Raw genomic sequence first — 16,098 nt, forward strand, 5'->3', positions numbered from 1 at the left:
AACTATAACAAATATTCTTTCTCAGTATATTGGTAAATTCACTTACAGTTTCTTGTTTGTTTTGCTTACAAACAAATATTAGCCAATAGAAGAGGGTATCCAGAAAGGATAGCAGGTCTGAGCACTGTTAAATGAAGAGCTTTCCTGTAATATCAACAATTTTTGTCCATCTCTGATACACTTTATATCTCATTTTGTCCTGCTTTTTGAAAAATAAATAAAAAAAGTGTGTATGTAGTTAGTTAAGTAGCCTATACAGTTTTCATTTTAGTTGTGAAGTAGTTTGCTGAAAGGTATGATCATTTATTTAGTCTACAAATCTAATTTCATTTGCTGCTCTGAAGGTAACAAAACCTATGCATGTATTAAAGAAAACTCACATTAGGGTGAGTAAATGTTGACATAAACATAATTTTTGGGTGAACTATGCTGCCTTAAAATTTGCTGCTTGTTTTTTAATGGGATATTTCAGTATTTATTATTACAAATTTTTCCTCGCGCATAATTTTTTTTAATTCATGTGCCCTCATAATCTTTAATCAAAATAACCTCCCCTCCTTGCATCTCCTCTCTGATGACGTGTTTACTGGCGTGAGGGCGGGACAACCTGTCACTCACATGAGATCCACCAATAGCAAACCACAACCATCCAATCAATTCTTCATGGACAAAATCAAGTCCCGCCCTACATTTTATCTTAAAGGGATAGTTCACTTTGAAATTAATTTTTGGTATGTTTTAGCTTACCTCAAGGGCATCCAAGATGTAGGTGTCTTTTTTTCCGCAGTAGTTTCAATTTTGATATTTTTAGGTCAAACCGTTCTTGTCTGTCAGTCATATAATGCAGGTCTATGGTCACGGTCTCAAAGAGCATGCACAGAGTCCAAATTAAAACAATTCCCCGTCGTCCAAATTAAACAATTCCCCATCGTAAGTACACATTGATGGCCTAAGACACGAAACGAGCGGTTTGTGTGAGAAAACGAACAGTATTTATATCGTTTTTACCACTTATACACAGCCATGTCCAAGTGATCTGATCTGACGTGTACGCAGACTGGTGCATAGATATATACACTAGATGTCGCCTTAAAGACATTCGTTCCAATGAATTGCCGTAGACAAGGCGACATCTAGTGTGTATATATCTATGCACCATCGACCTGCATTATATGACTGACAGACAAGAACGGTTTGACCTAAAAATATCAAAATTGAAACTACTGCGGAAAAAAAGACACCTACATCTTGGATGCCCTTGAGATAAGCTAAAACATACCAAAAATTAATTTCAAAGTGAACTATCCCTTTAACCGAGAAGCCATTTCACTCTGATATACATCACAATAGAGAAGAAAAAACTATAGAGTGCGACAGTCTGCTTCTGGAAGTATTTTTTCCATTCATTTTCTCCATAGGGAAATAGATCTTTAACGATAACATAAAAACTTTTTAAAGACAGTCCTACTGTGAGCTACGAAGTTCATAATCGATGCTAATTGCTTCTGTTGAAGCCGTCAGCCTGCATTATTTTAGAGCTTACTTTTGAAATAATCATGTTTAACAGCACAATTCGTGGTGAAAAACTACATTACCCATGATGCTGTGCAGAAAATTCCACCAATCAAAGTCGAAAAGAACAAAATGCGGCAAAATAGATCTTTAGCTCCACCCACTCCCATGAAGCTCTGTGAATGATTGTTTTTTTCAACATTTCTAAATGAGTAGTTTTATATTTCTCCATCGTTTTTAAATCGATTATGCTGTTCGCGATGCTTCATGGGATTGTAGTTCTTTCCCTCACTTAAGCCGTTAGTACACAGTCTTGCACCTTTGTCTTTTTGTCCGATTTTCGATTTTGATTCTCCTCGTAGCTGGTTGGCTTGGTTCATGGCTTATAACGCTTTAACAAAGACTTTTTAAAAATCCCCTATGGAAAAAACGAATGGAAATAATTCTTCCGGAACCAACACCGCTGAAAGAGTGGGCCATTCAGTTTTATTGATGACAGATTTATTGTCATCTCATAGTGACACCAACAGTCACATGTCTCATGATTATCACAACTCCATTAATGAATTTACATGTGATGATATGTGGTTACAGATCACATCTAATCTTTTTTGATAACATTGTGTTTATTATCAGCTTATTTGGCCTCGGCGTGACCTCTTTCAAAGTCCTTTTTTTGCACCATTCGTGTCATATAATTTGCCCACAATTATCAATGTCTGATAATAACGGTTTAATGAGTAGGCTGCAGGCCTACTGTACTGTACATGTTGGTGCTGCTCCACAGCATCCAGTGCCAGTAAACTTCTCGCACATTCGGTGCTTTGATACTTGACTTGGACATACGCAGCGAGGTCACGGGGGGTGCTTCCTTTGGGATGTTCCGGTCAGGATTCTCAGAATAGAACCATTTCCTCAAGAAACAGAGCTGAAAAGGCTGGCGGTGTGTGGATTAGGAACATGCTTGATTATGTATTTTTGTCCTGACACTCTTGACTTTGGGTCAGTAAGGACGAGAGGATGTTGTCAGACCCCTTTCCTCATTAGGTTCATGTTTGATAGAGCATAAAATAGAAGCGCTCCCGAACTTGTCCTTCTTGAGGGTAATATCCATTTATATTTCACTAGAATGTGAAAAGTAGGTTGGACTTAAACACTCCAATACAAGCATATCATAGTTAACAGGTTGTGCACAGCTGTAAACAGATTTTATGCCCTTTTCATCAACAGTGGGCTTAGAAAAAGGTTTTAGCGAGCTCAGTGAAAGCTTTATCAATGTCAGCTCCTGGGACTCATGGCATGCATAGTTGGCTTCCCTCTCCCCGAAATGGGTGGAGCTTAAACCTTTTGCCTTTGTAGTTGGCATGGAAACCCCATCATTGTATCTACGTTTCTGGTATGTTTTTTCCAGTGCTGCGTGTTTCCTTCACGCTTTTTATGTGCTGGCCGTCCGGGGCCAATGGTTTTAGTGTTTGTTCTGGGTTCTAACTGTTCAGGTTTCAGTTCATTCTTTTTGGTGTCCCCATGGTTTTCCATTATTAAAGGACTCAGTGCATTCAGTGCAGAATCTTAGCTCGGTTTAATTATGGATCTGGCCTCATTTGGTCCGTGGTCTGCTTATTTTGAAATGAATGGGAACAACAATGATCCTATTGTGTTGTATTTTATTTTGTTTCCTCACTCTGTATGGTTAATTTGTGCGTGGAATCTCAATGCGTTTTAGCGTTTGTCCAACAGCCATTTTGGTGGGTCTTTGATTAAATAAAGCCGGATCCGATCGCATACATTAATTTAATCCCTTCGAATGTTATTCATTTTACAGGCAACCAAGCTAATTTACAGCCAAATCGGAAGCTTTATGTAATGGTTAACTGAGGAACTAAGGTAAGGCATGAGGAGGAAGTATGTTACTTATTTCTTAGTAGTTAAGCACAAATTTATATTTTATTTTATTTTATTTTAATTGACATGTTTTTCATTTGTAAAATAATGTAACACAGTCCTGAAAATAGGCCTTATTAGAGGTTTATTTTTTTGTCATTTATTTCGTGCTCATTTGCCCTATATTTTATTTACATTTAGATTACCATTACCATGATCTGATGCTTTATATTTTTTATAAACACTACCATTCAAAAGTAAGATAAAAAAAAAAAAAAATTGAATTACTGTATATTATTCAGCAAGGATGCATTAAATTGCATTAAACTTTCTATTTATCAAAGACTTCTGAAAAATGTATCAGGGTTTCCACAAGAATAAAGCAGCACAACCATTTCAACATTGATAATAATTAGAAAAGTTCTTATTTTAAACACCAAATCAGCATATACGATAATGAATAAATTACATTTTAGAACATATTAAGTAGAAAACTGTTATTTTTAAATTACAGTAATATTTCACAATATTACAGATTTTTTTACTAATAAATGCAGCCTTGGTGAGCATAAGAGACTTTAAAGAACTATTACTGACCCCAAACTTTTGAACAGTCATGTATATTTTATTTAAAACATTCAATAGTTGCAGCTGTAATCTCTTCCAGGCACGTTTCTACCAGCCATCGTACCGCCCACCTCTCAAAGAGTATTTGACATACTGTATCTTTAGTATCCTAAAGAGTAATGCAGCTTCTGGTTTTACTAATGGACTTTTATTATTGTATCTTGTGGACATAGATATTGTGAGTGATACTGGATCAATGGCAAATGGATTTTATTTTAATGGTTAGTACTGTGCTATTACATTTTATGACAGAAGGCAATGACCATTCGCTCTTCTTGTTAAAGCTATTAAGCTAAAAAAATTTTTTAGACGTTTCATTGTTGACGGCTGTATTGTTATGTGAAAAATCATATTAGCTCATGGAAAAATATGTGTCCTGGAACATTGTGTTTAAATTGTTTGTTTAACTTTCACCCTGGTGAGCATTAAAGCTTTGGTTTGCGTTTAACTGCCAAAAGCAACAGCAGTAGTTGTGAGCTCGGCTGTCTGTTCAAGCGAGAGAGCAAGTCAGGCAATGCAATGAGGAAGTCAAAGACTAGAGGTAAAGATACAATGATTTACTATTATGAAGACATTTATTGGCTGTTGCAATTACTTAAATGTTTTTGATTTCCCGTGATTGAATCCTTTAAATGTGATGTCACTATTGGGTTTTCAATGGGATCCTGTGTGCTAATGTCCCCAAACATGGTTCTTTTAACTGTTTTTTTTTTAGCAGAGATTAAATGTTCAAATTTCTCTTAAAAAAAGAAAAAGAAAAAAAGATTGGAAGTATGTTTCCTTTTTTTGTAGCCTTCACGTTACACCTGAACTTGTTGCCCCGTGCTTTTGTACTGGATTATGGTCTGATGCCATTAAACAATCATCTCTGCATCCGTTCCTTGATTGCTAAACCATTGGAGACCATCTGAGCACATGCATCTCACTCATTTCAGTGCTTCCGTGACAATTTAACTCCAAATGTTTAACACCAGAGACCAATTTCTGCTCTTCCTAATTGCTTTATAATTAGCTTCAGTGTATTAGGTTTCCAAAACTCTCAGGCACTCCAAAATTAGAGCAGCCTTTTCCCTGGTGTGTTTTCAAACTATCACAGCTTGGGTAAAATTGAGAGGTTTGACACAGAAGCTCTTGAGCCCTGTTTATGCTCTCGGGCGGCAAAGCCCGGACTCGCCCTGATCGATTATCTGCCTAGTGGTTCTGCCTTGTGGCTTTTGCACACGGTATGTCATCGGGGCAGTTCGGCACAAGTCTCCTCTTCTCTATGTGTCTTTGGATTTCCTAGTAGGGCTTAGAAACTTCATGGCATGCTCTATCATGTTACATATAGGTCCTTTCCTTAGTGTTCAGTTCCTCTGGACTTCCTACAGTAGGAGGTACTCCGTTCCCCCTCATTGGTGCATTTGCAGCTGACAGGAGTCTGGAACTGTACTCCTCTACAACCTTAGGTAGTTTACAGAAACCTATAGTCTGGAGAAAGCATCATTGCATTGTGTCTCCAATAGATCTTTTTTTTAAATAAATAGATGTGTTAATAGTGACAGCTTTTGTCTTTTATGTTTTGTCAGGAGGTGACCTGCAAAGATCTGACCCCATATCTCCCACTGATAAAATCAACATGAAGAACATCTCTCTCCTTAGTCAAGAATTATTTATGGTCTCTCTTTTAATTTTCTAATTATAATTGTATTTTCTATTCTCAATTTGAAATGATTATATGGTTAGCTTTGGTAATGTGAAGGAAAAAATGATTTTTTTTTATTCTGGTTTGGTGGTCTACATCCAGATCTATTAAACACCCCATGAAATGGTTGGTGAGTGCAGTTTTCTTGTGTGTGTTAATATATTTTGATGGAAACGCTCGAAAAGCTAATCTTCTTTGCTAAATAACTTTTTGTTTGGACAAAAATATGGATACACCCACATGTCCATGATGTGTCATCAGTATTTTCTGTCTTTTTTCCCACGAGAGAAAGTAAATATCTCTCATTTAATTCTATTTCGTCCATTTTTACGTGTACACAAGCGCTGGAGTAGAGTTGGCCTCAAAGCACAGAGACATGGACTAAAAGCCACAAAACTCCTAAAAGAGGTCTTTAAGCCTTTGTAAAGTGGGTTATTTGTGCCCTGTGTGATCTAGTGCTAATGGTGTGTTAAATTGTCGGTTTATCAGAATGATCTTTTAATGGATTCTCTGAGGTCACTAGTCACAGTGACTCTCATGTTTATTCAAAAGGCTCAGTTTGATTTAAAGGCCATGACAAGCCTCGCTGCTTGTGGAAAAGTGGAGCATTTAGTCGGACCCGAGGAGCCCAAATGCTTTGCACCTGTTCTTCTGTCTCACCCACAGAAGGCAACAGACCACGCTCAGTCCGTTCACTGATCATTACACATAAAAATGGTCAGCGCTGGCAAAAATTGACACACTTTCAGTTTGATTGGCTGACTTTGCAACATCCAGGAGTAAGGGGATGGTTTTTTATTTATTAAAGTTTTGCTTACAAGATCCCGGATTAATACAATGACTTCCTTTGAGGGAGAAAACCAAGTTCCTCTAAACTCTTTTGGTAATGACAGAACTTGTGACCATAGTTGGCTTTGGGAATTGCAGATTAGCTGCATTAAGATGATACTCAAAAATATCAAATGATACTCATTTTTCATTCGTAAGCCATTTTGTGTTGTCTAGTTCTTTATGATCTGGGCCAGAAAAGATAAGATCTTGTTGGTTCAAACGACATACTATCATCATTTGCCCTTGAGCAAGTCTCTCGCCCCAGGTTGCTCCAGGGAGAAAAATGGTCAGAAAATTGACAAATTAATTGTATTTAGGAAGTTTGAGTTGATGTTGCTAAGATAGTGAATGTAAGCAGCCTTGTAGATAACCCACCCTTCTCTTTGTTTATCTGTGGTTTTTGTGAAACCAGTTAGGTGGTGTTTTCAGTGTCACTTTTGCACACTAAATGACCTTAGTTTATTGGCTATAGGTTAAAGTGGTTTATATTTACAAAAGCATGCATGCAAACCAGAAATTAAGCAGGTCAGTTGTTCAAACATCAAACATTCAAACATCAAACGGACCAGAAATGTGATTTTCCCTTTTGAAATGTGATCAAAAGTGACTTTGACTGTCTGGATGCACCCAGGGTTATTTGAATGTATCAGAAACTGCTGATGTGAAAATAGACTAATATAAATGTAGACTCATATACACAGTGTTGTAGTCGAGATCAGCTCATTCAAGTCAGTGTCAAACCGAGTCCATATTATATCAAGTCCAAGACCATGAAAATATGGTTATGGTCTTGGTCCTTAATTCTGACAAGATCGAGAACATGGATATTCTCGAGTCTGAAATTCGAATCATGGTCTATTTCCATGGTCTGGGACTTCAGAGCATTGCAACTCGGTCTTGACTCTGACTCGACCCTGTTGAATGTTCTTCCCTTTTTAAGTGCAGGTTTACAGAATTAGGAATATGTAAACTACATATATTCAAATTAGTGTTTGCATATATTAAAAATTAACTAATAAATTGCAAATTTTAATGTAATTAATCACAATAGATCACACCTTACACCTTATTTTTTTTATATTGAAATAATTTCACATTGAGTGAATAAATGTAGAAACAACATAAAGGCAGTATATTTTAAATATTTGTTTAATGGCATTTTTTTTTTATGAATGAAGGCCAGTATCACTGATACCAATACTGCTACTAATGTCCCTATGAAAAATATTTTTTTCTCAATTTAGCCAGTAATTATAGCCATTCAACATTACAGTTTAATTGAAAGCTATCAATTTTAAAATTTATTTGGCTTTAAAAAACATAACTTTTAATTTAAGTGAACTTTAAAACAGTCTTCACATAAACCCCTTATATAAATATTATATCAATATATCAGGGCTCAATTTATATTGGCCCAGTCAGACCAGTTCAGATTTTTACTTGGCCTGTCAAAATGCACAAAAAGTTATTGTTTTCGTTGTTTTTGACCCACGTAACCTTGTAAATAGTGCTTTAAGATTTTCAGGTAGGTCTTACAGGTAGGGAATATACATAAATTGAACGAAGTTATCACTGCATAAATTATAAATTAAATAAACATCAATCCTTATTAAAGCTACAAAAGTGATTCAGTCAAGAGCTGTGAGTGATTTTTCTCTTTTTCTTTTGCCCATTGATTAATATTAATGACTGACATCATAGCAGCAGGTTTATTAGGTTGCTGTCACTTTAAAGGGGTCATCAGATGCCCATTTTCCACAAGTTGGTATGATTCTTTAGGGTCTTCATGTAAAGTTTGTAACATACTTTGGTTAAAATTCCTCAATGGTTGTGTAAAACAACACCCTTTTTACCTCCTCAAAAACAGCTCTGTTCACAGCGACCCGTTTCGGTGCATGTCTCTTTAAATGATAATGAGCAACTGCTCACCCCACCCCTCTCTTCCGTGGGGCATGTTGACACAAGACACGTAAAGTACTGCCTTGGCAGACAGTATACAAATGGCTGAGGGTGGAAATATGCTAATACAGGACAGTCCGTCATTGGTCGTGGGCGGAGCATGAGCAATATGACATCATATTGCTCAGTAAATCCAAACGGCTTGATTATTGAGAGTGTTTAGGCTTTTTGAGGATAAAAACAAAAGGGGTGAATGGATTTGTTTCATTGTAGGGTGGTTGTGTCCACACTCTGCAAAGACACATTTATACGCAAACACCATATAAAAGTGAATTTTGCATCCGATGACCCCTTTAAGACCGACGCACATGACGCAGATCTGACATGCATCCCATTTTCTTACAACTCTTTACATTAATTTAAGACTTAATTTAACTCATTTAAGACTAACTATGCTTATGAGGATAATTGACAAAACAGGCTTTTTTGGCATAATTGTATGTGTTTATGTCCGTTTGAGCGCTGTCTGAAGTGGCTTCTGTGCGCACGAGTCGTGTGTGTGTGTGTCACACAAGGCACGTTTCAATTACAGATTTGCGCAAAACTTTTGCGATTTTTTTCTTTCTTCTTTTTTTCTTCTAAATGTCAACAAAAAACTAATGCGAAATTACGGCGTTTCCATTTAAGTTTGTAAAATCATTCCAAAAACCATGGCAACAGACATTGGTAGGTTTATGTACTATAAACCAGCCACTGCACTAGCCATTATTACTAATCGAAGGAGATGTATGTGTGTTTTCCAAGCATTACCCTTATTATACTTGTGAGCGGCTCATATCTGCTTCGAGGTCTTGATTGTAGCATTTATTTGAGGTTTAGAATCCATTATTCCTGTAATTCTTTTGTCTTATATGAATTTAATAAAGAACTCGTATTCTGTCCAAACATACCGCGACATCTATATCAGGTGACCTGTAAATGCGCAAAAACTGTTTCCATTGCAATTTTGCAAAATATTTCTTTTTCGAATTACCTCATGCGAGTGTAAAAACTTTTTTGCGATACATTGGAGTTTTTGCTAAATTTACGTGTTTCCATTGGGCATATTTTAAATTTTCAATTTCAATTTGCGCAATTTGAAGGGTAATGGAAACGCGGCTACAGACAGGAGATTCACAGACGTGCACCACTACGGCACTGCGTTCTGTTTTGTGTCTTATCGCGTTACTGTTTTGTTTCACTCAGTGAGTTCTGAGGAAGCCTCTGGAGCTGAAATTCAGATATGGTAATAGACGTTTAGTTTCCAAAACTATAAGCGGTAGACCAATCACAACAATCTGGACCATCTGACCAACCAGAGGAGAGCAAGCTCTCTGAAAGGAGGGGTTTAGGGAGACAGAATCCTTTATTGAACTGTTTTAGGCACTGTGAGAAAAGAGGTGATGCTGCAATGAATAATGGCTATATTTTTTTTTTTTACTTTGAATGCATGTATTTACATTGCATTTAAACACTTGTAGGCTATGGTAGGAGACCTCAGTTTAAAACAGATGTCTTGTTGCGTTCAAAAACAGAAGGTCTTAACATCATGTTTATTAAACAGCATGCTAAAACATCAACTAGTGAATCAACTAGTCAGATGTTGGATGACACCTATCAAGTTAGGGTACTGTTGGTGGTGGAAGTGCAAGCCGGATCAGGGTTTACCGTCCCGAATCGTACTGTACCGTACTGTACCGCACCGCTCGGTGCAAACGAGCCATTAGGTGCATGAGTGTTACAGTAGGAGGGTGGACGACATCTCTTGCAGTCGGCGGCCCACATTGGAGACTGGCTGGTGTTGGAATGGATACGCTAACCATGTATTCTGCATGCTTCACTTCCGTGCTTTGATAAGTCAGGATGTGGCAGTTAGGTCGCAGAGTTCCTCTCGAGCGGGGGAATATCCCACAGTCCAGTTTGACTATTGTGACCCAGGAGCTGCTGGGAATTGGAATCCTTGTCAGACCAAACAGGATGCCACTCAAAATACAGCCCATCAAAGGTGGGAACTGGGTGTAAATCAGCACGGAATAGGAACACAAAAATAAACTTCCTGAATGAGATCCCAGTGCACTAGGTTTGAAGGCTACCCCCGGCCACTCCAGATTCTGCCACCATAACTCAAGCCATCGCTCAATGGCCAGTCACTCACTGCTGAGAAAGACTAAATAAAATCCACATTCATCGGTTATTTAGGGCAAAGCTTGACCTTGTAGATGATGTGATTGTTTGATTGTTCCTAAGGGCTGAGAATAGCATTATTACCTGAAGTGTTGTATCTGATGTTTGGAGATTAGAGCTTGTTATTCAACATGTATACATTTTGAAGGAGGGGTAACGGTGGAGATTTATATCCAAATACCATCAGTGGAGGAGCAGCGAGATGAGCTACAGCTTTGCTGGGCATTGTTCAGCCCCTTCGTTTTATCCTGCAGCAGTTTTAATACTGTGAAAATCCCCATGTGCTCTGTTGACTCAGAAATCCACTACAGTTATGTTAGAGATAGTTCTGAAGGTTCTCAGTTTACTGTTGAGCAACAGCTTTTAATTCTTACTTAATGGAATAAAAAAATCCGACAACCTGTCACTCACATGAATCACAGCAATAGCAAACCACAACCATCCAATCAATTCCCCATGCACAAAGACAAGTTCTACTCTACATTTTTCCTTGTCCCAGAAGCCGTTTCTGATATGTCACAATAGGGAAGAAAAGACCATTGCAACTTCAGTTTCATGTCAACTTTAACTATATAATGGCTGAAAATGTCGTTAGGTTACAGGGAATCTGCATTTCCACAGCGAATCTCCAACTTTTATATCCCTTAAGTGTTTTTTGGGTTCTAGATATTAAAAATGTTTGGCCACCTTCAATCTTGTAATGATAGAGCTGCTTGTGGTTTTGGTCAACCCAACACTTCATCACAACTTCTCCTTCCAGCTAAGTTCGTCAAACATAACTTCTTCCAGGACAGCCAGGAACCTTGGAATTGTGATCAATTATCAGTTAAACTTCACAGACCATATTGCTATATTTGCCTGGTCCTGTACAACATTAGGAAGATTAGGCTCTTCTTATCGGATCATGCTGCACAACTCCTTGTCCAAGCTCTGGATCTATCCAAACCGGACTATTGTAATGCTCTGTTTGCAGGACATCCAGCATCCAGAATGCAGCAGCGAGACTGGACTTTAACTAGCCGAAGAGAGAGCACGTCACACCTCTCCTAATAAAATTGCATGGGTTGCCAGTTTCCGCTACTTCAGACTTCAGTGCCTCCAGAAGCTTGAGTTCTGCAAGTGAACGGCACCTTGTGGTGCCATCTCAAAAAGGCACAACATCACTTTCACTGACTTTTTCCTGGACTGTTCCCTGCTGGTGGAATGACCTGCCCAACTCAACCCGAGTCTTCAGCCATTTTCAAGAAACACTTGATCTATTAATACTAACACTTATTATTCTATTTCTATTTTGTCTATTTTTTTTTCTATTCATAAAAAACCCCCAACTTGTGTACTGTGCTAAATGATAAAAAATAAAATAAAAAAAAAGCCAAGCAAGTTAACTTCTTGAAGTTGCTTGTATATTTAAGACCTTACATCTATGATATAATTTTCCACTTTCCCTTACCTTTATCCTAGAACAAACAGGTGCCGCTTGCTTTTATTGTGCGCCAGCATGTCTTCAGTGCATTTCAGGCATGGGACTACCTCTTCCTCCCAGTCGTCCGATTGTGGTATCAATCATGGTTTGAGCCCTTCCTATTTCCTGTTGTTGGCCCTTTCCAGCTGGCAGTGTGCCCAGCCTGTATTTACCTGGAAGGACCATCATAACAGCAATGTGGAGTATGATGGGCATTGGTGGCCGTTTCCTTATAGATGAAAATGCCTCTAGGGCCTTGTGGAACTTGTGAAAACATCCAGCCCATTGTGATAAGAACTCCAGAATTAGTCCACATTTTGCCTTCCGGATTTAGCCCTTTGTACTCTCAGTGCTAATGATTAATCGACGAACGATTAATTGTTGATTATAATTTAATCGATAAAACTTAACGATGTTCGATTAAGCAAGGTCATCATTAGAGTGTATAGTTTTGAGGCGCGTGCGGCTCATGTGCAAAACACGTGCAACAGACACACGAGGAAAATAAAGCGAGCGTGCCGTAAAGTATTCTAAGTGTATTGATGTGTTCAAGCAATGGTTGGCTAGCTGTTTATTTCCAAACATAATCAACCAAGGGGCCAAAAAACACTCCAAACTAGTGATTCAACTGAACATAAGAACTACTTGTGTAAACGCCACAATAAAAGTACATAGAATAAAGACCAAGTAATAAGATCCTGGTGGATGAGTGATGATCTTCCAGAGTTTTTTTCAGCTTTAGATCCTATTCTGTGGCGCATAGTAAATCAAGACCGTCAATCTGAGCGATCGATCCAATCCAGCTGTAAAACGGTGTCCGATTGGCCTCTTCACATCGTCCCCACTATACCCACTCACCACACCTGAGATCCAGCTTCCAGTGGTTGAACTTTCAAATGACATTGGCAAACACTGCGTCAGGATCGCGACACGATCAGATCCCAGAAGTCCTATAGCTTTAGCCAAGCATCATGTCATGTGTGATCTACGTATCATCTTATGTTGTGTTTGGGCTCGTTCAAGACCACCTGCTCTAAATAAAGATTTGTGATCTACTATGGTTTACTAATGTTTCGTGAAGTTACTAACAAAAACATGGCACAAAAGCATCATGTGTTTACTGTTTACACGTGTGTTGGCGGCACTTTTTCATGCAAATACTTGGTATAGGCCTAGTTTGGTCTTTAACTGAGACAAATATGCTTGTTGTTATCAACGATATATGACACAAGTCTATCTGTTATGTACAATGATTTTACAGTTATTTTTTACGCTATGAAAATAGAGCACTTCTAATATGTCAGCAGACTCAGCAAATTTAAAGCACTTGTTAAGTGATGGTCATATTCCCTATAATCACTGTAAAGCCAGGCTCCTAAGCCAGGGCTCCAGACTAACTTTTTTTATTAGGAGCGCTGTAGCCCCTGACTTAAAATTTTAGGAGCGCAAGCAGAAAATTTAGGGGCACATCTTAAATCACCTTGCAATGCAATTATTCACATTTCCCCCAAAAATAACTGTATTACTAACAAATGCTTTGATAATAAATAGACTTAACGTACAGAAATTACAATGTGCAGTTTTATTTTAAGTTCAGAGGGCTCCAGACTAACATTTGAGGGCAGCGGCACTAAGTTCTACAGAAAGTATCTGGTAGCACTGTGGGATGACAAAGCACTGAGCTTAATTTGAGGTGTAGATAAAATTAACTTGAACTATTATCATTCATAATGTCTTAATATTAATTCAATAGCAAAATGAGTGACAAAATAGATATTAGGGATTGAAAATAGCCAATAAGCGCCCTCAGCAGCTATGTTTACAATGGTAATTTAATTTTATTTATTTTTTTAAATAAGTGTGAGTTTTCCTACTTCTTGAAACTTTTAGTTTTATAAATAGAGACAATCTTTAAAGGTTGAACAAAAAATGTTTTGGTCAACACATTAAAAATAACATTTAAATATGATATTATAGTTTTGAAGTGCTGGAAAAAGATATGTGTAGGCTACTGTTATAACCACAGTATACCGTTACAGTTAGTGTTACTACATTAAATCCATGGTGAATGTTGCTGATCTGTGGACCTAAAGCCTTCTATAACTTGTTCGTTCATGGCACATGTTTCTCCTGGTTTCCACGTTAGCGCTGTTTGATCTGATATGGTTTATAACAGAGAATTCTGCGTTGAATCTGAATGTTTCTCACTGGATCTCGCAACGATGTTATTAATTCTGTCGCGAACTCAATGGATTTCTTCACTGGATGTCCACGATGTAACGGTGTTGCGTGATCGAGATCCGCCCGCGACTGGCGAGAGAAGCTCTGCGCTGTCTATTATTGGTTCGAACTATTAAACGGTCCGTGACGCAGAAATGAGTAGCGCAGTTTTTTTCCGCTTTCATTTTGTTTTGATTTATTAACATGTCACGGAATACTCTATGCTTGAGGCTGAGAATGTGTCTAACTAGCATATTGTGTTTAAACTGCGAAGTGCCTGCACTGTCTGCAAACTTCGTTTTCCCCGCAGTTCTGGGATAGCGACTGCAACATTCGCAGTTCATTAAGTTCGTCTCCTTACAGTACCTCAACCAGCTGAATTCTCGCAGCCAGTCTTCCCGAAAATGGTGGGTTCGGGCCTTTATCACCTCACAAACCTCTGATTCTGAATCATCATCCGGCTGTGTCTGTGACATTGATATTTGTCTCCGTCTCCTTCCCACGGACGTTTACGCGCGCTCGATTATCTCTAGGACCCTCCCCCTCCACACATTAGCCAGTTACAGTGGCCATTCCCAATTCTTCTCACACTCATTGGCATGCCACACATTCCGGATTCATTGACGCGCCCCTTCCGTTTAACGTGTAAAAACAAAACAAATTTACTGGTCGCACATGTGCGACTGGATGAAAAATTCAGTCGCACACTCTCAAATTTTGGTCGCAAAATGCGACCATCTGGTCGCAGTCTGGAGCCCTGTAAGCTTTAAATCGACACCTATTTTGTGGGTTAAGCAAGTGGTTAAGTAACCTGATAAAACTTAGTTGCCCCTCCCCCTTCATATTTAAGAGGTTAAGGTTAACGATTAATCGATTAATTGATCGTTAATTGAAACAACGATTGATTATTGGAAGTTCTGAAAATTGACATCCCTACTTCGTACTATTGTTGAAGCCTATGTGATGGTGATTATCATGCCATATCATGCCATATGTATCAGCCAGTCACCAGAGTGTAAAGATTAGGCCGTTGCTATAGTTGTGTAATTTGCTCTATGCATGATTAACTGGGTAAAGGGAGTGTGTTTATATGCTTGTGATACTTGAGACTATAACATGCCATTGAACATTGAAGTTCAACTTCCACTTTTTGTCTTATTTTGTAGGTCAGTGGCATGATGCCCATTTTTGAGCAGATTTATTAATTGGTTAATAAGTAAACAATACTTTAAAAATGCAATTCATACATGCAGTGTACAGTTTATTTATATTCCGACTATATTTAAAGCACCTGTGCTGTCATATTCATGCATGCTGACAAGCTTGTCCATGAATCAGAGAAGCTTTCCACTATTGTGGAACATGAAGACTTAAAAATACGCCACTGTATGACCCACTGGCTTTGCTTAGAAACTTATATCATCAATTACAGGTCCAACCTGTTTTACATAAAAGTTCATTACTCTCTCTCCTTCCTATGATGGTCTGGTGATAGAGCATTTCTGCATGTGTATTCATACAAAGGTTCTTCCTGCTGTAGCATTGACCAAGTCATTTTCATATTTGTTATATTTTGATACATCATCAGAAGATAGAAGAACACTCATTTGGACACTGTTTGTGCTGCCATCTTGTGGATGTTGAAGTGCTTCTAGCATTTACTTATTAAGGAGCTTCCTGTTACAAAAAGCATATCAGTTTTGAAGAACCCTGCAGGATATATTTTGTTTTTGTCTCTCTCTGAGAGAAAGTGGGCCAG

At 38.1% G+C, this 16,098-nt stretch overlaps 1 protein-coding gene across 2 annotated transcripts in view; it reads left to right on the plus strand.

Annotated features, from left to right (window-relative positions):
- The window catches only part of arl15b (ADP-ribosylation factor-like 15b), a 46,881-nt gene that overhangs the window by 532 nt on the left and 30,251 nt on the right, over nt 1-16,098 (plus strand). The gene's annotated exons all lie outside the window — the stretch shown is intronic.

Source organism: Leuciscus leuciscus, assembly GCF_965113295.1.
Source record: "Leuciscus leuciscus genome assembly, chromosome: 24".
Taxonomy (NCBI): domain Eukaryota; kingdom Metazoa; phylum Chordata; class Actinopteri; order Cypriniformes; family Leuciscidae; genus Leuciscus; species Leuciscus leuciscus.